This window comes from Cherax quadricarinatus, chromosome 84 (assembly GCF_038502225.1).
Source record: "Cherax quadricarinatus isolate ZL_2023a chromosome 84, ASM3850222v1, whole genome shotgun sequence".
Taxonomy (NCBI): domain Eukaryota; kingdom Metazoa; phylum Arthropoda; class Malacostraca; order Decapoda; family Parastacidae; genus Cherax; species Cherax quadricarinatus.
Genome location: NC_091375.1, coordinates 18,115,535 through 18,143,308, shown reverse-complemented (window position 1 = coordinate 18,143,308; position 27,774 = coordinate 18,115,535). Strand labels below are relative to the sequence as shown.

General features: G+C 40.6%; 1 long non-coding RNA gene across 1 annotated transcript in view; it reads left to right on the top strand.

Annotated features, from left to right (window-relative positions):
• The window catches only part of LOC138855193 (uncharacterized), a 208,822-nt gene extending 182,869 nt beyond the window's left edge, over positions 1-25,953 (top strand). Inside the window, exons 3-4 of the long non-coding RNA XR_011394396.1 lie at positions 23,508-23,769; positions 25,088-25,953. This is a non-coding gene — a long non-coding RNA (uncharacterized lncRNA). The remainder of the gene's footprint in view (positions 1-23,507; positions 23,770-25,087) is intronic.
• Positions 25,954-27,774: the final 1,821 nt, after the last annotated feature.

Below are 27,774 nucleotides of genomic sequence, written 5' to 3'. Positions count from 1 at the left end.
ATTTCATTTTTCATTTTTCTTTCAATTAGGATACCCATTCATGTTTTATTGTTTTGCATTTTCCGTTTCTAAATAATAGTGTTTATCATTGTTATTATTTCTTTTTCTATTCATTAATTTTCCTGAGGAGGAGCCAGCCTTGGTAATACTGACTGAAGTTGTTACAGGGCTGAGTAAGCCTTCACAAGTGGCGACCTTTCCAGGATCAACTCTACTGAATCAAGATTCAATTCCATCTCGAATCTACCATTGGAACTTCAACGCCGCATACCACAGACGGTTACCACCATCCATGAGTAATCATTCTCTATGGTAGGACTATGGTACAGGTATTTAAAAGATTTGGTGATTGTTATAGTCTCAATTTATTGTAAGTCAAGTCAGGCAGGATATAATATTTTCTGCCACCTTTTCGAGCTTGAAACACTTTGTAGGATTAGATTCTAGGGACCCGAGATTTTCCAGTGACAATTTGTTTCATTGAGCTCTTTATTATATCAAGGGAACTGTCGTAGGACACACTTGATTTGTTGGTGAGAAGATTGGATGGTCAAGTGACCCCATTCTACTTACTGTTTGCTCGGAGTCGGCATAGAACGTTTCGTTTAATTGAAGTAGGGATCGCGCCCTCTGGTTTATTTACAGTTTGAGCGGAGCAGGAATTTAACCCTCCATTTTCTTTAATACCCGTTTCATTTCCCCTGATAGTTTAAGTTATTCTCGCAAGTATGGAGGAATACCAGTTTTGGATGAACGCTGGAAGTAAGTTAGGTATAACAGGGAAAAATTTAGAATCTTTCATTAGTGCTAAGATCCAGGAAAGACTTGAAAGAGAGAGAATTGAGAGAGAAGAAAGACAGAAAGGGAAAGAGAAGAAGAAAAGGAGAGAGAATCAAAAGAGAAGTGAATAAGGAGAGAGAAAGAATAGAGAGAGAGAATCAAGAAAGACAGAAAGAGAAAAAGAGGATAAAAAGGAGAGAGATCAAATTGAAAGAGAAAACCAAGATAGAAAGAGAGAGAGAAGACAAAAAGGAGCATGATAGACTTGATCATGAGGAGAGAGCTAGAGTATGTGAGGAACAAGCTAAAGTACGTGAGGAACAAGTTAAATTAAGAGAACTTGAGGAAAGATAAAAGGATAGAGAAGTTGAGGAACGAGCTAGAGAACGTGAGGAAAGAGCTAGAGAACGTGAGGAAAGAGCTAGAGAACGTGAGGAAAAAGCTAGAGAATGTGAGGAAAAAGCTAGAGAACTTGAGTTAATAGAGAGAGAAAAGGATCGCGAGCTCAAAAAAGCTCGCCTTGAATTAGAGAATAAAAAGTTAACTCTTACACAACAATTAGAGGAAGGAGTAAATGAACATCATGCAGCTAGTGCACACATTCCAACACCTAATTTACCTCCCTTCACAGAGGGTGAAGACATAACTTCATACATTATCAGGTTTGAAAATACCGCTACCCTCTGTGAATGGCCTGCTGACACCTGGGCTACCAGGTTAGGAATGTTATTTTCTGGTACAGCCTTTAATATCTATGCAACTTTGTCGCAGGATATATGTAATTATAACCTACTGAAGAAGGCTATCCTTAAAGCATATCAAAAAACCACTAATTCTTACAGGAAAGATTTCAGGTATGCCACCTTACAGCATGGCCAGAACTTTCAGTAGTTACAGGTAACACTCGTTTGTTCGACTTTTGGATAGAGAGTTCAGGAATTGATCATAGTTATGAATCTCTTAGAGATTTCATGGTTGCTGACCAGTTCCTGACAGCTCTTCCCCACCAGATAAGAACATCCATTAGAGAACGTAATCTGATTAAAGCTGAGGAAGTTGCTGAGGCCGCTGACTTGTATGCTGAGGCTCACAATTCCTATAAAGACCTAAAGGGATCGAACCGTAAGGGCAAGGGTTCATCAGACCTTAAGAAATCAAAGCCTCTAGTGGAAAGTAAAGTGACTTCTTTTATTCCTGTTTGTCATTTGTGTGGTGTTAAGGGACATAAACGTCCGGATTGTCGTCCTTCTAAGAAGGTCCAAAAAGTTGGAAGATGTTTTAAAGACTGTAATGACCAAGCACCCTTCAGTTCAGGAACAGTTAATGGACTTAATGCATCTACCATTTTACGAGACACTGGATGCACATGTATAGTCATTTCTGATAAGCGTTTCCTAATCTTAAAGAAACTCATTCCTCTGCTATACTTTCAGACTACTTGGGCCGTACGGACACTTTTCCTACCATACGTTGTTACTTGAAAACTAAATGGTTCACCGGTTGGACTAATGCGGTACTAGCCTCAATTACTTGTTCTTTAATAGTGGGTAACATTAAAGGTGCCGTTCTTCCTTCAGAGGCGGATCTTTCGTCACCACCCGTGGATCTAAGTTTTCCAGCTCTTTCTCCTTGCAAGTTAAATAAGCCCCTTAACAATTCCGCACCGGAAGCTGCATTGTCTCGTACTGTTCATTTGGGGGTGGAAACAGATGATACTGCTCTCGATAGTGAGGTAGCAGGATCACCTGTCCACTCGGGTGAAAGTAAGGGTATTGCCTCCGGCACTCTCAATGTCTTGACTAGGGCTCAGACCATAACCCCGGCTTCTCCTACCTCCTCTTCTCCCTCCGTAAGTCCTTTTATTTTCCCGGATTTTATGTCCAAGGATGACTTTGTCAATATACAGCGCAATTGCCCTTCACTTCGGGATTGTCATAATCAAGCTTTTAACAACAAAGTTATCCATGGGAGATACGTATCTCATAAGTTTGAACATATTAATGGTATCTTACATAAATCGGTATTTAAATCTCATTCTTCAGTGATAGATTATTCCCTCCTTGTTGTTCCTAAACCATGTCGAGAGACTGTTCTTCAAATGGCTCATGATTTGCCAGTGACCAAACACTTGGCCCATCATAAGACATGGCATAAACTCAAGCACACTTATTTTTGGCCAAGCATGTATTCTCAGGTTACAAAGAAGTATAGTTCTTGCAATAGGTGTCAGGTGCTTACTGCACAAAATACACACACTCCTAGATCCTGTATATTTATTAAATCTAAAACTTCCCTCCTGCAGAAACGAGATACTCCACCATAGAAAAGGCATGTTTGGCCCTTGTATGGGGTATCTCCAAGCTTAAATTTTATTTGCTGGGAAAAGAATTCATTTTAGAAACGGACCACAAACCTTTGATATACCTAGAAACTTTTAAGGGAACCAACAGTCGCCTCTTGAGGTGGACATTGGCACTCCAGGCTTTTAAGTTCCATATAGTGTATATCAATGGTTCATCCAATTATTTCTCTGACTGGTTAAGTCGTGACAGTCAGTAGAAGATTTGATGCCTTACACGATACACGACTTCCACATGTTAGAACTTTTTCCTCGCCTATTCTTCTTATACTCCTTGACTATAAGTCTTGGTATGGGGGAGTGTGAGGGAAAAGTTCAAAAGATAGGAGTAGCGAGGGAGTGTATAGTAACAATAGTTTCATTGCCGGCTACTTGTTAAGGTAGGGTAAGTCCAGCTCCCGCTATCCCCCCCGTCCTTTTTTTCCCCCTCCCTGAAAGTGATAGTTTAATTGCTGGCTGCTTGTTAAGGTATGGTCAGTCTAGCTCCCGCTATCCCTTCCCCTCCCTCTTCCCCCCCCCCGAAAGGTGACGTGTGGGGCTCCGGTCAAACAGTAAATCACTCGACTCACAGCTCCCAACACTTCTCTTGGAATGACAGAGAGGGTCACCTGCCAACCAACGAGAAGAGTAGAAGACGGACTAACATCCTGAGACGTCCCATGTTTAATCTACTTACCTGTTATGTAAGCCAACACAGGACCTAACCCCTCATCATAGCAGTGGTAACGAACCTGTTTTCCTGTCATCTGAAGTAATTATACACGGCTACACTCTATGAAGAACGAGCCAGTGGTTGTCACCAACACCTGACACCCCATTACCACGATATACCTATATTAGCGTTGAGTTCAAATGTAATATTTTTCATTTCATTTTTCATTTTTCTTTCAATTAGGATACCCATTCATGTTTTATTGTTTTACATTTTCCGTTTCTAAATAATAAAGTGTTTATCATTGTCTGTTATTATTTCTTTTTCTATTCATTAATTTTCCTGAAGAGGAGCCAGCCTTGGTGATACTGACTGAAGTTGTTACAGGTCTGAGTAAGCCTTCACACTTATGTTAGATAAAAGGACACATGTGCAACCAATGTGACATTGTGGCAACGTTTCGTTCTCCAGGAACAAGTGTTTGCACACAATACATGGACACAGATGGTATATACAGGTACACGCATTATTAGTAATAGTTGTAGTACTTGTGTTAGTAGTAGTGGTGGCTAACGCGTCGGTCTGGAGTTTTGAGAGACTCTGATCGCGGGTTTTAACCCGCCTGTGGTATGGTTGTTTGTAATCGTGTCATTACGATTTCGTGAGTCGAGTAGTTGTAGTACTTGTGGTAGCAGAGTGTAAAGGTTTGACAAAGCTTCTGAAGAGTGAAACGTTGGTACAATAAAATGTCGCATTGGTCGCACATGTATCTTTTTACCAAACATAATGTTGGTAATTCTATCAACATTATTACAAGCCCCGTGTTATGGTAAACAATTCTTGCAACTAAATTAGTACTTACGAACCACTTAATGTTAGAATGGGTGACAATTCAACATTTTTTAGTATATATGGTTGTCTAAGATAATGGTTTTCAGTATATATGGTTGTCTAAGATAATGGTTTTCAGTATATATGGTTGTCTAAGATAATGGTCATGGCGTGAAGCATTACATCAAGTTCAACAGGTGTTCTTCGACGTGATTTTCGAGGCTAATGGGAGATAGTCTTTTTCTTATTCTTCCGGTAGGTTGCTCTAAAATTGGGTCTATTGATTTGCACGCGATGTTTACTTGTGTTAAGAAGTACACGTTGAATAACGAAGTGTGACTTTGTAAATGGTCGAAGTCGGACCGAAACGTCGTCGTAAGTTCCTCTCTTCTTTGTGCGGGTTATTTGTGTATTGTTCCAGTCACGGAATTGTGCCCTTTTCTGTTATTTGTGTATTGTACCTATGGCAGCCCCACGGAATTGTTTTTATCTCAGTATTAAAATGTTTCGAGTGTCTCGTGTATGTAAAATATACATTAATATGTATGGAAACTTGTACGTTAAACTGACTGAACTCTCAGTGTCTGGGGCAGCTGGAAGGTGTAATCTGGAATCAGATTGAAAGAATGTTTTATTATGAACGTTTGTCATTGCCATACAGTGCAAAGTGGTGTGTGTTTCCTCGAGCTGTTATATGAAGAGTTTAGGGTACTGTTAGGCACATCTGGAATGGCATCATCTCATGTAGCCCAACTCTAATTGATAGTCACTCTGAGAACCTATGTGATTTTGAGATTCGAGAATTCGACAAGGCTGTTGCTCGTGGGGTGGCATGCAGATATGGGTGCTTGGTGTATGCTGAACCAACAGCAAATATCCTGCATTGTGGCATTAATGAACTGCATCCCACTGTCCGAGAAGAGGACATGTATGACGGAGGTTAATATACTCTGAAAACATTTGTAGCCGTCTCGGCAGGTTTGCTAGGAACGGATACTAGTTCACAGTACCATGTCAGGTTATCAACAAGCTGATGCTTGTTACCTTTCTCAAAGATCAAGAAATTTAACAGGTTGACAGTTCTCCTTTGCCACGGCTCCTCTGTAATGGGATACTTGAGGATGGGGTTAGGACTGTTAACGGTACGTTTCTGCTAGAGAAAACCAATTTGTGCACATACTCTGCCATTCCCGCTGCCATTTAGGCCAGTATTTCATTCCTGTCTGACACAGCAGTCTTTACCTGGATGCACTGCGCCTAGAACGTCATAGATCACCTTCAGGGTTGCTGGTACCAAGGACTCTGGGATCACCCGTTAGTTGACAGTTCTGCCAGGATCAGCTAGCCTAGCCACTCTGCATAACACTCCTTAGTTGACAACCAAGTGCCTCACTGGTACAGGCTGTTTGACCTGCAGGTCGGCATCCTTCTTGGTCAGGAAACGGAAGACAGGTGACCAAACAGGCTCTCAACATTGGGGCTTCTCTAGATCCTCAGTGGAGAAGGAGTTCTTAGAGCTAACAAAAGTATGCCTTAATGGGGCATCATGATTAGCGTTCAGTTTACCACGAACATAGAGAATTTCTGGGTTATAGTAGTTGAAAGTGAGGGACCACCGAGCATGCTTTCCTGAGAGTGTCTTGTGTGCAGAGAGACAGACAACAGAGGTAAGTAATCAGAGTAAATCTTCATGAGATAGATAAAGTTTGAGAAATGACTCAAGGCTCAGACAACGGCTTGGACCTCTAGCTCGGTTACTGACTAGTTTCTATTTGCTTTAGTAGGAATACAACTAGCATAAGCTATTGGCTGTTGCTTACCATAGACTCCTGCGACAAAACAGCACTCGTGCCAACTTTGCTGGCATCAGTTGTCAAGGTTAACACCTTGATAAAGTCAGGAAATTTGAGAACAGGGGCTGATTATAACCTTTTCTTAAGCATAAAGACTCTTTCCTGGTCACATGTTCACTGATACGGAACATCCTTCTTGAGAGGCTGAGCTAATGGTTTAGCTATGGAGACACTAGCATTGAAAGTATAGTAGAATCCAGCTAGGCATATGAAGAAGCAAACTGTGTCTGCTATCATGAGTCTAGGGAATTTCTGAATAGCAGAGAGTTTGGACTCTGTCTTTATGCCGTCCTGGGTCACTACATGGCCTAGAAACTGTATCACTTTCCTAAGAAACTGGCATTTGGAGAGCTGTGAGACTAACCTCGGCTAATTTTATGAAATGGGAAGCAGTCTGGCAATGGGAAGCAGTCTGGTGATGGTACAGTTTTTAGTTTCCTGTAGTCGATTACATGACACCATGTCCCATTCAAAGGAACAAGGTTAATTGGAGTGATTCAAAAACTAAAATCCTCGATAACTCCATCATGAAGCATATCTTCGCCCATGAGGCAAATGGTATGCGGGTATGTAAATGTGTTCAGTACTTTTCTCGACAAGGATATGGTGAGAAACATGTGGGATGAATCCCATAGGTTCACCATGTAGTTCAAGGGCAGAGCGAGCACTCTTAAAAACCATGAGAAGTCTGGGGTCTTTTCTGAATAGTCTGTCACAATTAGGTCATCCTCCAACACTGGTTGGGTGCTGGAAGACTCAGAAAATTCTCCTGATTAGTGGCTCGTTAAACAGAGTCATATTGGAATTTCGATATCTGTGTAGGTACCATCTTGTCTGAGCAAGGGCTCGATACTAGATGTAGTATTTGTCTTGTTTTAGGCATATGAAAAGAAACATTTCGAATTTCTTTCAATTTCACTAATGGCTTTTAGCTCCTCCTGTCTCTCCTGGGTCCTGTATGAGTTCTTAAACTTAAGTTCGATACTTTCTACTTCCTTAGCGCTTGCTTCCATGTATCAGATAATCGAGTGGGTTCTTGAGGAGCTCAGTGATTCTTCGTCGTCTTCTGTAGAGGGAGCGTCTTTCTCTCTCCAGTACACTGTGCTTAAGAATAATGCCGCGAGTTGACACTTAACAAAATGTGTTCACAGGAAATGCAAAAATACTAAGCAGTGTTGTAAATATATGATATACGATGCCGACAAGATGAAGAATTAGATGTGCAACCGTAGTCTTGAAGAGTTGACTCACGTCGGTCTGGAGTATTACGACTCTCTTACCGCGGGTTCTAACCCCGCCCGTGGTGTGGTAGCCTTGAAGACTACGGTGCTTTTCGCCAACTACAAGGTTGAGGGACTGATTTCCTGATATTATGTATATAGTTCTACTGTATTCCCATTATGTCTTTGAATTTGTATTGATAAAGCTACTGGATTGCGAAACATCTAGAGTAATGATACCCGATGTTGCACATGTGTCTAATTCATCATCATCACTTTACACAGGCACTAACTAGAGAATACAGAGATCAGAACAGGTGTAGATTCTGATGACAGACGACATGTCCGATGAACGGAGAAACATCCTGGAGTGACGTCGGGGTGTGCCTGTTGGCTGGAGTGTGGGGCTTAGGGTAGTAACATTGGTGTAGTGTGAAGTGGAACTTGGAGGACTGGCATGAGGCGCTAACTGGTGGTTGGACACATCCAAGACTACAAAGAACGTCGCAGCGACACTGAGGAGCCACCAAATGAGCTTATTACAGGTTGAGCAAGGTGTGAGAGGGTGAATGAAGGCAGTGTGGGGTGTATGGCTTAGGGTATGGGGCTACCGAACACACTGGTTACCCTAGGCTGTAGACGCACAGAACCACACTAAGATACCTCACCTCTCGCTGCTGTAGAACTGTTTGTATAACAGTGACAAAACAATGAACAGGTGTGATGATGGCTCAGGGTGGAGCAGGAAACTGGCGTTTCTGCTCTGGGGGTGAACACTTGACTATGAATCGAAGTGACGCCATGATCTGTCCAATTTTTAAGTTGAATATGGACGAAAAACTGCCTCTGGTGCCTTGCAGTGTGCTAGGATGGACTTGAACGCCGTAAGTATTTGGACATAGCCGTTGAAAAGCGATATATATGCTGGAACGAACTCTCTCCCCTGGTCTTATGTCACCCGCTGTGTTGCTATCAACGCTGCCACTAATTTCTAATGACGGTGTATAGAGGTAACTGATATGGGACAGTCCACCTTGTTGTCCTTTACTGCAGGGTTGGTTGGCATGGTAGCTGGCGAGTTAGAAGTAATGCGGGACAGTGTAAACTCACGTAGATTAAACTATGGTGTACTGGCCAGGTCACAGACCTTGTCGCGGTGGCGTTGAACCTGGAAACCCTCTCCAGGTATACTCCAGGTATACACCAGATAAACAGGAATGAGGGCAGACAATGCCAAGACCAAGGAGGTCGATGTTGACCACGGGGCAGCAGTCGAGGGAGAGAGGAAAATAGGCACGACCTCATCCTAACTCTTTTGTGTTATCCTAGGTAATTTACACTATGTATGATAATTATCCTTATGTGAACCTGTGCCTAAATAAACTTACTCGGTACAGGGCTTCATACTGAGGCATATGGTAAACAGGCCTAGGAGGAGATTTTTAAATTACTGGTAGGTACCTCGTTACAGCACAGTTGGTTATTGAACCCGTGGCAAGTGAGTTCTGACAGTGACCTGTGAGGTTCAGGATGTAGGAAAGACAGGATGCATGAAAGACAGGATGTATGGAAGACAGGATGTAGGGGAGACAGGATGCATGGAAGACAAGAAGTATGGAAGACAAGATGTATGGAAGACAGGATGCAGGGAAGACAGGATGTAGGGAAGACAGGATGTAGGGAAGACAGGATGTAGGGAAGACAGGATGTAGGGAAGACAGGATGAAGGGAAGACAGGATGTATGGAAGAAAGGATGTATGGAAGACAGGCTCTAGGGAACAGAGGATGTAGAGAAAACAGGATGTAGGGAAGACAGGATGAAGGGAAGACAGGATGTAGGGAAGACAGGATGTAGGGAAGACAGGATGTAGGGAAGACAGGATGTAGGGAAGACAGGATGCATGAAAGACAGGATGTATGGAAGACAGGATGTATGGAAGACAGTATGTAGGGGAGACAGGATGTAGGGGAGACAGGATGCGTGGAAGACAAGATGTATGGAATACAAGATGTATGGAAGACAGGATGCAGGGAAGACAGGATGCAGGGAAGACAGGATGCAGGGAAGACAGGATGTAGGGAAGACAGGATGTAGGGAAGACAGGATGTAGGGAAGACAGGATATAGGGGAGACAGGATGCATGGAAGACAGGATGTATGGAAGACAGGATGTAGGGAAGACAGGATGCATGAAAGACAGGATGTATGGAAGACAGGATGTAGGGAAGACAGGATGTAGGGAAGACAGAATGTAGGGAAGACAGGATGTAGGGAAGACAGGATGCATGAAAGACAGGATGTATGGAAGACAGGATGTAGGGAAGACAGGATGTAGGGAAGACAGAATGTAGGGAAGACAGGATGTAGGGGAGACAGAATGTATGGAAGACAGGATGCAGGGAAGACAGGATGCATGGAAGACAGTATGTAGGGAAGACAGGATGTAGGGGAGACAGGATGTAGGGGAGACAGGATATAGGGGAGACAGGATGCATGGAAGACAGGATGTATGGAAGACAGGATGTATGGAAGAAAGGATGTATGGAAGACAGGCTCTAGGGAACAGAGGATGTAGAGAAAACAGGATGAATGGAAGACAGGATGTAGGGAAGACAGGATGTAGGGAAGACAGAATGTAGGGAAGACAGGATGTAGGGGAGACAGAATGTATGGAAGACAGAATCTATGGAAGACAGGATGTAAGGAAGACAGGATGTATGGAAGACAGGATGTAAGGAAGACAGGATGTAGGGATGACAGGATGTAGGAAAGACAGGATGCATGGAAGACAGGATGTATGGAAGACAGGATGTAGGAAAGACAGGATGTAGAAAAGACAGAATGTAGGTAAGGCAGGATGCAGGGAAGACAGAATGTATGGAAGACAGAATACAGGGAAGACAGAATGTAGGGAAGACAGGAGGTAAGAAAGACAGGATGCAGGGAAGACAGGATGTAGGAAAGACAGGATGTAGGGAAGACAGGATGTAGGGAAGACAGGATGTAGGAAAGACAGGAAGTAGGAAAGACAGGATGTAGGAAAGACAGGATGTATGGAAGACAGGATGTATGGAAGACAGGATGTAGGAAAGACAGGATGTAGGGAAGACAGGATGTAGGAACGACAGGATGTAAGGTAGGCAGGATGTATGGAAGACAGGATGTATGGAAGACGGGATGTATGGAAGACAGGATGTATGGAAGACAGGATGTATGGAAGACAGGATGTAGGGATGACAGGATGTAGGAAAGACAGGATGTATGGAAAACAGGATGAATGGAAGACAGAATGTAGGGAAGACAGGATGTAGGAAAGACAGGATGTAGGTAAGGCAGGATGCAGGGAAGACAGAATGTATGGAAGACAGAATGTATGGAAGACAGAATATAGGGAAGACAGAATGTAGGGAAGACAGGAGGTAAGAAAGACAGGATGCAGGGAAGACAGGATGTAGGGAAGACAGGATGTAGGAAAGACAGGATGTAGGAAAGACAGGATGTAGGAAAGACAGGATGTAGGAAAGACAGGATGTAGGAAAGACAGGATGTAGGGAAGACAGGATGTAAAGAAGACAGGATGTAGGAACGACAGGATGTAAGGTAGGCAGGATGTATGGAAGACAGGATGTATGGAAGACGGGATGTATGGAAGACGGGATGTATGGAAGACAGGATGTATGGAAGACAGGATGTATGGAAGACAGGATGTAGGGAAGACAGGATGTAGGGAAGACAGGATGTAGGTAAGGAAGGATGTAGGGAAGACAGGATGTAGGAAAGACAGGATGTAGGAAAGACAGGATGTAGGAAAGACAGGATGTATGGAAGACAGGATGTAGGAAAGACAGGATGTAGAGAAGACAGGATGTAGAGAAGACAGAATGTAGGGAAGACAGGATGTATGGAAGACAGGATGTATGGAAGACAGGATGTAGGGAAGACAGGTGTTGGTAAGGAAGGATGCAGGGAAGACAGAATGTATGGAAGACAGAATGTAGGGAAGACAGGATGTAGGGAAGACAGGATGTAGGGAAGACAGGATGTAGGGAAGACAGGATGTAGGGAAGACTGGATGTAGGTAAGGCAGAATGCAGGGAAGACAGAATGTATGGAAGACAGAATGTAGGGAAGACAGGAGGTAAGGAAGACAGAATGTAGGGAAGACAGGAGGTAAGGAAGACAGGATGTAGGGAAGACAGGAGGTAAGGAAGACAGGATGTAGGAAAGACAGGATGTATGGAAGACAGGATGTAGGGAAGACAGGATGTAGGGAAGACAGGATGTATGGAAGACAGGATGTAAGGAAAACAGGATGTAGGCAAGACAGGATGTATGGAAGATAATATGTAGGGAAGACAGAATGTAGGAAAGACAGGATGTAGGATAGACAGGATGTAGGAAAGACAGGATGTAGGGAAGATAGGATGTAGGGAATACAGGATGCAGGGAAGAGAGGATGTAGGGAAGACAGGATGTAGGGAAGACAGGATGTAGGGAAGACAGGATGTAGGAAAGACAGGATGTAGGAAAAACAGGATGTAGAGAAGAGAGGATGTAGGGAAGAGAGGATGTAGGGAAGAGAGGATGTAGGGAAGACAGGATGTGGGGAAGACAGGATGTATGGAAGACAGGATGTATGGAAGGCAGGATGTAGGGAAGACAGGATGTAGGGGGGAGAGGATGTGGGGAAGACAGGATGTATGGAAGACAGTATGTATGGAAGGCAGGATGTAGGGAAGACAGGATGTAGGGAAGACAGACTGTTGGAAAGACAGGATGTAGGGAAGACAGACTGTTGGAAAGACAGTATGTAGGGAAGACAGACTGTTGGAAAGACAGGCTGTAGGGAAGACAGACTGTTGGAAAGACAGTATGTAGGGAAGACAGGATGTATGGAAGACAGGCTGTTGGAAAGACAGGCTGTTGGAAAGACAGGCTGTAGGGAAGACAGACTGTTGGAAAGACAGTATGTAGGGAAGACAGGATGTATGGAAGACAGGCTGTTGGAAAGACAGGCTGTTGGAAAGACAGGCTGTAGGGAAGACACTGTTGGAAAGACAGTATGTAGGGAAGACAGGATGTATGGAAGACAGGCTGTTGGAAAGACAGGCTGTTGGAAAGACAGGCTGTAGGGAAGACAGACTGTTGGAAAGACAGTATGTAGGGAAGACAGGATGTATGGAAGACAGACTGTTGGAAAGACAGGATGTAGGGAAGACAGACTGTTGGAAAGACAGGATGTAGGGAAGACACTGTTGGAAAGACAGGATGTATGGAAGACAGGATGTAGGGAAGACAGGATGTATGGAAGACAGACTGTTGGAAAGACAGGATGTAGGGAAGACAGGATGTATGGAAGACAGGATGTATGGAAGACAGACTGTTGGAAAGACAGGATGTAGGGAAGACAGGATGTAACAAATACAAGAGGTGCTTGAGAAGAAAACAGGTCGTGTAGAAGGCAGGATGCTGTAACGAAGAGAAGAATAAAGAAGACTATATAAAGTGAGAAGGTGGTGATGAAGACAATATGATAGAGAGAAGAGAGAGAGAGAGAGAGAGAGAGAGAGAGAGAGAGAGTAGTAAGACTGAAAGATAGGTGTTTTAAGACAGGAGAAATAAGACTTCGAGGGGAGACAGATGGGAAAGGGAGAAGAGAATTATGAAGATGAGAAGACAAGAGGAGGAGTATAAAGAGGTAATGTAAGAGAGGGAAAGAAATATACGAGAACTGCTACGAAAGATCAATAGCGCAAGGGAACAGAAGTGGGGCGAATAATGGAGGTGGATGAAGGAAAAGTGGAGTGACGATGGGGAGAATGAGTGAATTGGTGAGGGAAGAGGTGGGTGGGTGATTGGGGTAAGGGGAGAGGTAGATGGGTGATGGGGTGAGGGGAGAGATGGATGGGTGATGGTGAGGGGGAGGTGGATTTGTGGTGGGGTGATATAGAGGTGGATTTGTGATGGGGGTGATGGAGACCTGGATTGGTGATTGGGGTGGAGGAGAGGTGGATGGGTGATGGGAAAAGGTTTGATGGGTGAGGGGAGAAGTGGATAGGTGATGGTGAAGGGAGAGGTGAATGGGTGATGGGGATGAGGGGAGAGGTGGAGAGGTGATTGGGGGGTGAGGGGAGAGGTGGATGGGTGATGGGGGTGAGGGTAGAGGTGGATGGGTGATGGGGATGAGGGGAAGAGGTGGATGGGTGATGGGGGTGAGGGGGAAGAGGTGGATGGGTGATGGGGGTGAGGGGAAGGAGGGCGTCCTGGAGGACAAGGTGAGAGGTGAGACAGTCAGGGAGAAGAGAAGCTGAGGAGTGAGAAAAAAGGAAAAGGGGGAGAATTTAGGGAGTGATGAGTAATGATGGAGTGAGGGAGATTAGTGAGGGGTGAGAGGGAGGGACGAAGAAGTTTTGGGGCAAGAATCATAGAATGGAAAGAGGAGTCAAGGTTGGAGTAGCGAGTGTAAAGGTGGAGTGGCAAGTTTAAAAGGTGGAGTGACGAGTGTAAAACGTTGAGTGACGAGTGTAAAACGTTGAGTGACGAGCGTAAAACGTTGAGTAACAAGTGTAAAACGTTGAGTGACGAGCGTAAAACGTTGAGTAACAAGTGTAAAACGTTGAATGACGAGCGTAAAACGTTGAGTAACAAGTGTAAAACGTTGAATGACGAGCGTAAAACGTTGAGTAACAAGTGTAAAACGTTGAATGACGAGCGTAAAACGTTGAATGACGAGCGTAAAACGTTGAGTGACAAGTGTAAAACGTTGAGAGACGAGTGTAAAACGTTGAGTGACGAGCGTAAAACGTTGAGTAACAAGTGTAAAACGTTGAATGACGAGCGTAAAACGTTGAGTGACGAGCGTAAAACGTTGAGTGACGAGCGTAAAACGTTGAGTGACGAGCGTAAAACGTTGAGTGACGAGCGTAAAACGTTGAGTGACATGTGTAAAACGTTGAGTGACGAGTGTAAAACGATGAGTGACGGGCGTAAAACGTTGAATAACAAGTGTAAAACGTTGAGTGACGAGCGTAAAACGTTGAGTGACGAGCGTAAAACGTTGAGTGACAAGTGTAAAACGTTGAGTGACGAGTGTAAAACGATGAGTGACGGGCGTAAAACGTTGAGTGACGGGCGTAAAACGTTGAGTGACGGGCGTAAAACGTTGAGTGACAAGTGTAAAACGTTGAGTGACAAGTGTAAAACGTTGAGTGACAAGTGTAAAACGTTGAGTGACAAGTGTAAAACGTTGAGTGACAAGTGTAAAACGTTGAGTGACAAGTGTAAAACGTTGAGTGACGAGCGTAAAACGTTGAGTGACAAGTGTAAAACGTTGAGTGACAAGTGTAAAACGTTGAGTGACGTGTGTAAAACGTTAAGTGACGTGTGTAAAACGTTGAGTGACAGGTGTAAAACGTTGAGTGACGAGTGTAAAACGTTGAGTGACAAGTGTAAAACGTTGAGTGACGAGCGTAAAACGTTAAGTGACAAGTGTAAAATGTTGACGAGTGTAAAACGTTGAGTGACGAGAGTAAAACGTTGAGTGACGAGCGTAAAACGTTGAGTAACAAGTGTAAAACGTTGAGTGACGAGCGTAAAACGTTGGGTGACGGGGGTAAAACGTTGAGTGATAAGTGTAAAACGTTGAGTGACAAGTGTAAAACGTTGACGAGTGTAAAACGTTGAGTGATAAGTGTAAAACGTTAAGTGACAAGTGTAAAACGTTGACGAGTGTAAAACGTTGAGTGACGAGTGTAAAACGTTGAGTGACGAGTGTAAAACGTTGAGTGACGAGTGTAAAACGTTAAGTGACGAGTGTAAAACGTTGAATGACAAATGTAAAACGTTTTTCTACTTTTTCACTTCTTTCTATAAGTAAAAACATAAAAGAAAGTGGAAAAACTAGAAAATAAAGTGAAAAAACGAAGAAAAACAAGAGAAAAACGTATATAAAAGGTCATGAAAAGTAATATAATCTAGAAATATAGTAAAATAGGAATATATTAATATATTAATGAGTGGAGATGAGGAAGATGAGAAGAAAGAAGTAAAGACGAGGAACTGGAGGAGAGAGAAGGTAAGAAGGAAAACTCAAGGAGAAAAACCCATAAAGAAGGAACTAAGAAGTGAAGAAGGAAGCGATAGAAATAAAGAAAATCCATAGAATTGAAGACAAACTTTAGAAATAGAAATTCAAAATTTGTGATGAATCTTTGACTTTTATATTGAAATCAAAATTGATGAGGAAAATTTTGAAAATTAAGAATAAAGGAGAAAATCCCCAGAAAATGTTAAAAAATCTAGAAAGGTAAATCAGAAAAAATATAAATTCAAAATAAATCTAAAAATCAGTGAAGAAAACACAGAAATTAAAAATAAATGTTATAAGAAAATAATAATGAAAGACACAGTAGAAATAAATAAAAGAAAGTATACAAGAAAAACTATGAATGAATCTTAAATAAAGAAAGAAAATCTATAAAATAAAGACGATCCCATAAGAAATAAAAGGGAAAACCCAAAATTTTAAGAAGAAATTCCAAAAATCTGAGAATAAACAAGAAGAACAAGGGAAGAGAAGAGAGAGAGAGAGAAAGAGAGAGTGAGAGAGAGAAAAAAGACAAGTCAACTGGCTCATTACTATGAGTCAGACCCATCACACCCCGGTCATGAGGACCTGGTAATCTCACCCATAACCACCCAACCACATCCAACATTCCACTAATAATGGCTGTCGTTTAATGATCGGTTGGAAATAGAGGAAATCTGATCATATTGCCGGGAATGAGGGGAAGAGGAGAGGCCGAGGAGGAGGTGGTGCGCATGTGCTGTGAGGGGAGAGTGAGAGAGAGAGAGAGAGAGAGAGAGAGAGAGAGAGAGGGGATCAGGTTGGATAGAGTGAGTGGTGACAGTGGTGGCCCAACTCTGTGAGGGGTGGGAGGTGTGTATGTGTGTGTCTATACGTGAGTTTCCGTTGTCTCTCTCTCTCTCTCCTCGTGCGATAATTCCCCTCTATTTTCTAATTTCTTGTTTACTTTCTCGTGTTTCCGTGGCGAAGGAATTTATTCTAATAAATATTTTAAACTGGAAACGAGTTTTGTACAGTGTCTTAAGCAAAACAAAAACTTTAAGCTCAGATTCTGGAACACTATTATGCTGGAACATTAGTTAAAAATATACCAACTACGTTAAAAATATACCAACTACGTCGTAGTGAGAACTGAGAGTCGTAGTGGGGTGAAATTGGGTCAGTCTTTGATTAAGTCATCACAAGAAAATACAGGCAAAGTTTGAAAAATAACCAGATGAATTTAAATTACATTTGCATATATGGAAATGTAGTAAGTTATACACATATTTTTGGTAGAGGAATATATGTAAATTACATAAAGTATGGAAGAGTAGGAGTGAAGAAATTACAGGTAAGTACACTTGACTGGTCATCAACTAACGTAAATTTTATCTGTATATATCTACACACACACACACACACACACACACACATACATACACACACACACACACACACATATATATATATATATATATTTATATATATATGTATATATAAATTTATATATATATATATATATAGATATATATATATATATATATTATATATATATATATATATATATATATATGTCGTGCCGAATACGTAAAACTTGCATTTTCGGATAAAATATCAACGATCTTCTTGCCGAATAAGGCAAGCGAAAATTTGTGTATGCAATAATTTCGCAAAATTCATTCTGACCCTTACGAAAAAAATATATTTCTTTGTGTTTGTTTATTATTGTATTATTGTAAACCTATATAAAATATATTTAGTTCGATTAGGGTAAATTAAATTATGCTTGTTATAATAAGGCTAGGTAAGTTTCCTAATGTGCTTTTGGTACAAAATCACTAATTTTTATATTAACATTAATGAAAAACTGCATCTTTAAATGTATAAGAGAAAATTTTAGAAATAACTTAATTTTAGATGAGTTCTTGCTAATTCACCAGTTTTACTTATTCGGCACGATATATATATATATATATATATATATATATATATATATATATATATATATATATATATATATATATATATATATATTATAATGTCGTGCCGAATAGGCAGAACTTGCGATCTTGGCTTAAATAGCAACGCTCATATTGCCATATAGGAAAAGAAAAAATTTGTGAATGCAATAATTTCGCCAAAATCATTCTGAACCTAACGAAAAAAATATATTTCACATTATTTGTTTAGTATTAAATTATAGTAAACAAATCTAAAATATATTTAGTTAGGTTAGGCTAAAATAAATTGTTCTTGTTATAATAAGGTTAGGTAAGTTTTCTAAGATTCTTTTGGTGCAAAATTAAAATTTTTTACATCATCATTAATGAGAAATATATATCTTTAAACGTATAAGAGAAAATTTTAGAAAGAACTTAATTTTAAATGAGTTCTTGCTAACTGACCAATTTTACATATTCGGCACGACATTATATATATATAGAGAGAGAACTTGCCCATCATTATATGTTTGTTCCCATAGGCTCAGAGACCCTTGGCTCATGGGGAAAGAGTGCATCTAATTTCCTTAAGGAGCTGGGAAAAAGACTCATCAGGGTAACTAGGGATCCCAGGGCAGCTAGTTTTCTGTTCCAGGGGCTCAGTGCGGAGGTTCAAAGGGGTAATGCATGCTGCATTTTGGGCACACGCCCCAGGTCTGAGGAGCTAGATGAGATTTTCGCCTTATAATCGGTGATACACACGTAACAACATGTACCGTATATGCCACCTTTATATCAACAATGTATCTCTTAAATCTTCTGTGCCATATTATGTAATAAAATATTCCTATTGGTAAAAAAAAATAGTTTAAAAGATGGGGTGGTAGGGGAAGTGGAATATTCAAATGGCTTCAGGAAGAAATCCAAATAATCTTCCTTGAAGCCTTTTTATCCAGTACTCCGAGGCTATGGGTCCCACAATTTACACCAGAGGTGGACCCCATCCAAAGTATATATATATATATATATATATATATATATATATATATATATATATATATATATATATATATATATATATATATATTAATGCATCCATAGAACGGAGTGGTTTTCAGCAAATAACTATACCCTGGCCAGCCGGGGATGGAACCCAGGACATTTAGATTGCCTCCTGAGAACCCTGCTAACCTCTTGGCACCTTGGTTCACTGTGCACGTAGTGAAAGTAGTTAGACTATGTATTGGTGGATGAAAGGTTGATGGGTAGGCTTCAGGATGTACATGTTTATAGAGGGGCAACTGATACATCGAATCATTATTTAGTTGTAGCTACAGTTAGAGTAAGAGGTAGATGGGACAAGAGGAAAATGACAACAAGTAAGAGAGAGGTGAAAGTGTATAAAAGGGAGGAGGAAGTTCGGGTGAGATATAAGCAACTATTGGCAGAAAGGTGGGCTGGTGCAAGTATGAGTAGAGGGGGGTTGAAGAAGGTTGGAATAGTTTTAAAAATGCAGTATTAGAATGTGGGGCAGAAGTTTGTGGTTATAGGAGGGTGGGTGCAGGAGGAAAGAGGAGTGATTGATGGAATGATGAAGTAAAGGGTGTGATAAAAGAGAAAAAGGTAGCTTATGAGAGTTTTTTTTACAAAGCAGAAGCAATATAAGAAGAGCAGAGTATATAGAGAGTAAAAGAAAGGTGAAAAGAGTGGCGAGAGTGCAAAAGGAGAGCAGATGATAGTGGGAGAGGCACTGTCAGGAAATTTTGCTGAGAATAAGAAAAAAAAATGGAGATAAACAAGTTAAGAAAGCCTAGGGAACGCATGGATTCATCAGTTAAAAACAAAGTGGAGGAGTTAGTAGATGGGGAGCTGGAGGTATTGGGTAGATGGCGGGAATATTTTGAGGAACTTTTAAATGTTGATGAAGAAAGAGAGGCGGTATTTTCATGCACTGGCCAGGGAGGTATAACATTTTTTATGAGTGAAGAAGAGCAGGATGTAAGTGTGGGGGAGGTACGTGAGGTATTACATAGAATGAAAGAGGGTAAAGCAGCTGGAGCTGACGGGATCTCATGACAGAAATGTTAAAAGCAGGGGGGATATTGTGTTGGAGTGGTTGGTATTTTTGTTTAATAAATGTATGAAAGAAGGGAAGGTACCTAGGTATTGGCAGAGAGCGTGTAGAGTTTCTTTATATGAAGGGAAAGAGGACAAAAGATATTGTAAAAATTATTGGGGAATAAGTTTACTGAGTATACCAGGAAAAGTGTATGGTAGAGTTATTATTGAAAGAATTAAAGGTAAGGCAGAGAGGTGGACTGCAAATGAAAAAGGAGGCTTCTTTGTAGGATTGGGTAGTCCTGTGAGTTAGTGTCATGTGGTTTTGGCTCACATAGAAGGGTCAGTACAACATGGGTTCGATTCCTTGGCTAGCGCAGTGTTGTTATTGATCAATACCACTCGTCCGTGGTTACAATAATATTAATATACTGCTCGTAGGCTAGTATACCAAACAGGGACGAGAATGAAATTAGCTCGCAAGCTCCGACACAACCGTATGTCATCAGACCAAGAGAAACACACCTAGCTTGGCTAGGTGCTTGATTCTTTGTAAGATTGGGTAGTCTTGTGGGTTAAGGCGTCATGTGGTTCTGGCTCACAATGGCGGGCCAGTACAACATGGGTTCGAATACTTGGCTAGCGCAGTGTTATATATATATATATAAATATATATATATATATATATATATATATATATATATATATATATATATATATATATATATATATATATATATATATATATATGCAATAAGATCACAGTAAACAGGTGATTTCAGAATATGCAAAACAACCGCTCTGAAAGAATAGAGAAATTCCAAGCGCTTTCGTGACTACTCACATTATCAACGAACTATGATAATGTGAGTAGTCACGAAAGCGCTTGGAATTTCTCTATTCTTTCAGAGTGGTTGTTTTGCATGTATATATATATATATATATATATATGTCGTGCCGAATAGGCAGAATTTGCGATCTTGGCTTAAATAGCAACGTTCATCTTGCCATCTAGGACAAGTGAAAATTTGTGTATGCAATAATTTCGCCAAAATCATTCTGAACCTAACGAAAAAAATATATTTCATTGTGTTTGTTTAGTATTAAATTACTGTAAACAAATCTAAAATATATTTAGATAGGTTAGGCTAAAATAAATTGCTCTTGTTATAATAAGGTTAGGTAAGTTTTCTAAGATTCTTTTGGTGCAAAATTAAAAAATTTTACATTAACATTAATGAAAAAAAATATATCTTTAAACGTATAAGAGAAAAATTTAGAAAGGACTTAATTTTAAATGAGTTCTTGTTAATTGACCAGTTTTAAATATTCGGCACGAATATTTAAAATATCTATCTATATATATATATATATATATATATATATATATATATATATATATATATATATATATATATATATATATATATATATATATATATGTATATATATATATATACAATGTTGTGTGTGTGTGTGTGTGTGTTAATAGATCCATAGAGGGAAGTGGTTTCAAGCAAATAACTATACCCTGGCGGCCGGGGATCGAACCCAGGGCAGTCCGCCTCCTGAGCATCCGGCTAACCTCTTGGCACCTTAGTCCACTGTGCCACAATTTATATACATATGCACGCCCTCTTTCAATCCCTAGGTACTTTACCCACTTCCATACATTTATTAATTAAAAGCACCACCCACTCCAAAACTATATCCCTATCTGCTTTTAACATTTCTATCTTTATCCCATTAATCCCAGCTGCCTTACCCCTTTTCATTCTACGCACTGCCTCACGAACTTCCACCACACTCACAACTCGCTTCTCGACACTCCTACAAGATGTTATTCCTCGCGATGGTTAAGCAGAAATCAATATTATAAGAATTTTGCATACAAAATTGTCAGTTGTACGCTGACACATCTAATATTTCTGAGAGTTTGAAGTTTGGCCACTGTTTTGGAAGTTAACCGTCCATCAAAAATGCTGGCTATAGGCTTAATAACTCAGGTCAGCGGACACCTGTACATGTCATTTGATTTTAGTCCCAGCTCCTCGTTACCGTACATAAGCGTTGAAAATTTGAATCCGGTAGGATGAGGAGTTCTCGAGATATGAACGAATGAAATTTGAAAAGGTGGAGGAAGAAGTAAAAAATTAAGGCAACCTCTTAAAAGTTCTCCTTCGGGAATACTTATAAAATATTTAATAAAGGAGGAACATTTTTTTTTTGTGGGAGTGTTTAAATGTTCGTGGATGCAGTATAAATGTTTGGAAACTACCGCAATGTTATGTTGGAGAGAACAAAGCGTTTTCCAATAAAAGTCAGCCTTCAACATGAATATGTTATGCCAGCGTAGTAGTTTTATGTGATTATAGAGGATTTCTTAAAGAAATGGGCGCTGTAATGTAGTGTGATTTAAACAAATCATAGCACGGGCGAGGTTAGAACCCGCGATCAGAGAGTCAGATGCTCCTGACCGACGCTTTAGCCACTGGGCCAGATGACTACAATAAGATTCATCCAACTAGGTATATTTATACACCATGCGAAGGTTAGCATAAGCATCACTGTGACCACAAATGCAAGCTTGCCCAGTGGCTAACTCGTCGGTCTGGAGTTTTGAGACACTCTAATCGCGGGTTCTAACCCCGCCCATGGTATGGTTTGTTCGCAATCGTGTCATTACGATGTCGTGAGTCGTAGTATGATTTACTTGTGACCTGGATCTAGTGTCTTCACCTACTCTGCAACATTGCTTTACGCCAGGTTAAAATGTAATAAAACTAATATGAAGTGGTAACCTGTAGGATCGATCTTTGTTGAGACAAAAAATTTCAAGAGATTCGGAAGAGAAGTTGAAAAGGTTGATGGGGAAGTTTACGATGATGTTTTAAAGGAGGAAGTTGAAAGTGATAATATAAAGAAGCAAACTTACAAGAAGAGGTTTTAGCAATGAAAGTTTTGGTATTAGTTTGGAGAGACGTACAGAAGATGTGAATGAAGAGATATTTGTGAGTGAAAATATCGGCAAGTGGGTGACTGAAAAACGAGATGAAACATAGAAAAGATGAAGAAAGTAGCTGGAGTATTGAGGAGTCAGCATAGAAATGGAAGATTATCCAGATTTGCAGAAAATGGAGAAAATATCTAAACAGTGGTACCAGTACTTTCACTTTGTTAGGCATAATATTTGAAGTTGATTGAATTACCGACATTATGTTAGGTAAAAGGACACAAGTCCAACTACTGTGACATTTTATTGTGAAAACGTTTCTCTCTCCAAGAGCTTTGTCAAGCCGTTGCCAACAATACATGGATACAGAGGGTATATATAGGTTTAGAGTGAGGTGTAATACAAGTGGTAGTAATAGTAGTGTTTGTAACAGCTTGATAAAACTCCTGGAGAGCGAAACGTTGCCACAATAAAATGCCACATTAGTTAAACCATACCACGGACGGGGATAGAACCCGCGATCAGAGAGTCTCAAAACTCCAGACCGTCGCGTCTGGAGTTTTGAGACTCTCTGATCGCGGGTTCTATCCCCCTCCGTGGTATGGTTTGTTTGCAGTCGTGTCATTACGATTCCGTGAGTCACATTAGTTGTTTGAGAATAATGTGTGGTAAGAAATTTGTACAGAGAACATGCATAACAAATTGCAAGACAATTTATTTTTATTTACATCATGCATTTCCCACCCAGATGAAATGACCCACTGAGGAAAACTCATTTTTCTTTTTCTTCAGTGCCTGAAGGTTTCTCCTCCACCCGATAACTGCACGAGCAGTGATGTGGAGTAATTACTTGTGTTGGTTCATGGATGTCTGCTGTCACTCTATCGATACTGCAACAGCTGTCTAGCTAGAAGCACATGGATGGACAACACAGTACAAAGGACACTCCGAAATGCAACATTGACACTGCTCTCCTAGAGTGCTGGCGCTTTACTTCGTCTCCGAAACTTTAGTTGAATTGGGATGAATTAAATTAAGCTTGTTATAAGGTTAGGTATTTTTTCTAAGGTTCTTTTAGTACAAAATTATCATTTTTTACATTAAATGAAAAAAATATATCTTTAAGAGAAAATTTTAGAAAGGACTTAATTTCAAATGAGTTTTTGCTAATTGACCAGTTTTAAATATTCGGCACCATATATATATATAATATATATATATATATATATATATATATATATATATATATATATATATATATGAAAAACAATACTGTGATTAGCCGGAGGATCGAACCCGTGTTGTTTCAGCTGGCCTTATGGAGAGCAAAATTTCACGGCCTTCCAACCCACTGGACCATACGATCCTGCTTAGGATTGTATGGTCCACTGGGTTAAAGCATCGCGAATTTTCGCTCATCATGAGGAAGATTAAAAAGCACGGGTTCGATCCTCTGGCTAGTCGCAGTGTTATTGATTATATACCACTTGTTTGTGGTCACAGTAATGTTAGACCGGTCCAAAAAAAATATAGTTTTGAAATTGTTCGCTCCAATTTCAAAATGTTACTTGTTCTTAAGTAACATTTAGACCAATTTTAAGGAAATTTCGTTCAATTTTAGGGGTCGCGCAAAAAGGCGTCTCTCACCGACACAAGAGAAACTGAAGATATTTTAATTTTTGCTTCTCTTTTGCATAGCATAGTTCCAATTTTCTCTGAGAGCTGAACGAATCAATGTCCAGTTTTTAGTGCTTTGTTAAGCGCAAAATGAGCGAGCAATTATACTTGCATGTTTGTCATGAATTCTTGGACGAGAAATCGTCGGTTTTGATCGACCTTCACCAACCACTGGACTTATGTATTCAACTGAAAAATCACTGCAAATGGGTGTTTTCCCCAGCTGATTTATCCCACTAAAAGTTGAAAAAACGTTAATGTAAATTCTTAATCTTATTCTCCCATCATTTCTCTTTCGAATCCAGTAGAGAAAATCTCACGCAATTCGCCTCCCCAGTTGAACAAACATCGAAATTTGGCCAAACATCCCCTCAAATACCGTGGTTTTTTCGGGGTTCCAATGGAATTTCAGCAAAACAAATGGTTAATACATAATTTATTTCATGAGACTATCAGATTCGAAAAGAATTAGGACTCTGTCTTATATAGGGGAAATGTTATTAGCAACCCATCTGGTCTGATGGGTTGTTCATTTGCCACACCAAGTGTCAGTAAGACTTGGCTCTGCTCTCTGCGGTCGCTCGCTCATTATAATGCTTTCTCGTGCCTACTTGAATGGCAAAATAAGGTAGAAATTCAGTCTGTCCCTTTAAAATTCAGCAATCACCCTCTTTCAATAGTCTCTCCTTGGTCAGAACAGGGAAGCGGCAACGGAGATCCACCATGAGAAGGTACTGTTTCTGCTCCTCGTCCTTGGTCAGCGACGCGTTGAACGTCTGAATGAGGAAAACAGCTCTTTCTGCTATGTCGCTCATGACCTTCAAAGAGGCGGCAGACGTCTTCATTTCCAGGAATGTCGTATTCGTCTCCCAAGTTTCGGGGTCTTCATTCAAGAAGGAAGATTTTTCCTTTCCCTTCATTTGCTCATCAACGACGCTAAACATCTTCAGTGTCCTCTTAGTCACGAACTCCTCCAGTCCGACTCCGATCTCTGGGACACCTTGCATGCGACGGGGGCACCCTGGTTTCTTTTCCTGCTTGAGGTTGGTCACCGTCTGGCGCTTTGATTCATGTCCACTTTCTCATCGAAGAACGCCACTCCAGCCAGGTGCTCCGCCAGATACCAGATATGGCGTGGAATAGTGATGGTAGCAGCATTCGCGATCTCTCTGTCCGGATACGCTCGAAGGGTTTGGAGGAAGTCCAAGTCATTGCTAGGGACTTGTACGCCACGCGGAGCCTCCTTCCAGAACCGGAAGTAGATCAAGGCGGCAAAAAGTGAGAGCAGGTTCTGCTTCAGGTGAAAGAACTGTGACATGCGAAGAACGTCACCTCACGTCGGAAGCTGGGGAGTTGAGAAAAACTTGAGGGGATATCCTACTAAGAACCATTCCGATGCACTTCGTGTACTCGATGCTGAGGATGCTGTCTACGATAGAGAGTAACCAAAGATGAAGTTTTGCACCTTTAAATATGTTGGCACACAGTACAGGCTCGTATAGTGGAATAAAAATTGCATTGTGGAGCGCACTTCCTTTGAAGTTTTAAAATTAACATATATTTTTGGACCTTATATACATATACATATATATATATACATACATATATATATATATATATATATATATATATATATATATATATATATATATATATGTCGTGCCGAATATGTAAAACTAGTCAATTAGCAAGAACTCATTAAAAATTAAGTCCTTTCTGAAATTTTCTCTTATACGTTTAAAGATATATTTTTTTCATTAATGTTAATGTAAAATTTTTTAATTTTGCACCAGAAGAATCTTAAAAAACTTACCTAACCTTATTATAACAAGATCAATTTATTTTAGTCTAACCCAACTAAATATATTTTAGATTTGTTTATAGTAATTTAATACTAAACAAACACAGTGAAATATATTTTTTTCGTTAGGTTCAAAATGATTTTGGCGAAATTATTGCATACACAAATTTTCACAAAGCAGACTGTAAACGGATGGGGTTGTAGGCGCCCTTATAAACACAAACATTAAAAATCAGGAACGTGACGGTAAGCTGTCCAATATACAAAAAGAGTTAGAAACAGAAATACAAATAGCTAGAGCTTCATTTAAGGTTATTAATATAATATTCAAGAGGTTGCTAGTAGAATTGCAGTAAATCAACCATTCAAATCATTATGAAGCTGTGTGTAGTCTGTGGTCAGTCAAACAAACGGGCCTCCACATGGATAAATTGTCATTTTTGTGGAAATTGGTGTCACGCCCCTTGTGCAGATATCCCAGAACTAGCTACAAGCAGTATTAAAATAGAGAAGTGTTTCTGGGTATGCCCAAATGAGGAAAATCTGTGGACTAAAATCACAAGGGTATTAAAAGAGGACAACATCAAAGCTGCTTTCATAGAAAACCTGGAAGCTTTCTACAACAGATGGGAACATAAAAAGTCTGGGCTGAATGGTACTGCCCTTGATACTGGCCATGTAGTCACAAACTGTAAGGCTGGAGGTGATGTCCTGGGAGACAGTAATAGTAAAGCTGGAGGTGCTGTCCTGGGAGACAGTAATGGTGAAGCTGGAGGTGCTGTCCTGGGAGACAGTAATGGTGAAACTGGAGGTGCTGTCCTGGGAGACAGAAATGGTGAAGCTGGAGATACTGTCCTGGGAGACAGTAATGGTGAAGCTGGAGATTTTGTCCAGGTAGTCGGGAATTATACGCAGGAAGGAATACATATAAATGACCTCATTGGGGATAGGAGCCATAGTAGGGAAACAAGTGTAGTCAAAGATAAGATAAAACCAATATTGCAAACTAGAAATACCGCAGGAAATAGCAAACAAGAGGACTCCAATAGCAATAGTGAGGATAAATTACCAAAAACAACTGGTGGGAGCTCCATTGTTGGTGCTAGGGAGGATAGAAGTAAGACAGGGAAACATGCACCAACAGGGAATAGTCACAGAAACCCAAGGCAAGCGGAAACCAAGCCTGTGCACATACTATGCACTTGGTATCTGCTGGCATGGGAAATCTGGAAAAACAGATGGGACGTGCAACTATGACCACCCTAGAAAATGCCATGCCCATATGACAACAGGAAAATGCAAACTCCCTTCCTGTAAGCTTTTTCACCCTGAAATGTGTACCTCTTCAGTACAGGAAAGACTGTGCTATAACTTAAATTGCCAGGCATACCATCTAAAGGGGACAAAAAGATACAAAACATCCAGGCCATGGGAAAACCTGGGTAGCCACAGCCACTCAAGAGGGAGAGGTTTTTTAGTGCCAGGAAGGAAAAAAAACTGGCAGGAAATGGCAGAAATCGTACACCAAATCCAGTCATTCCTGGAGTGGAACCACAGTCGATGGCCTCCACTCCAAACCAA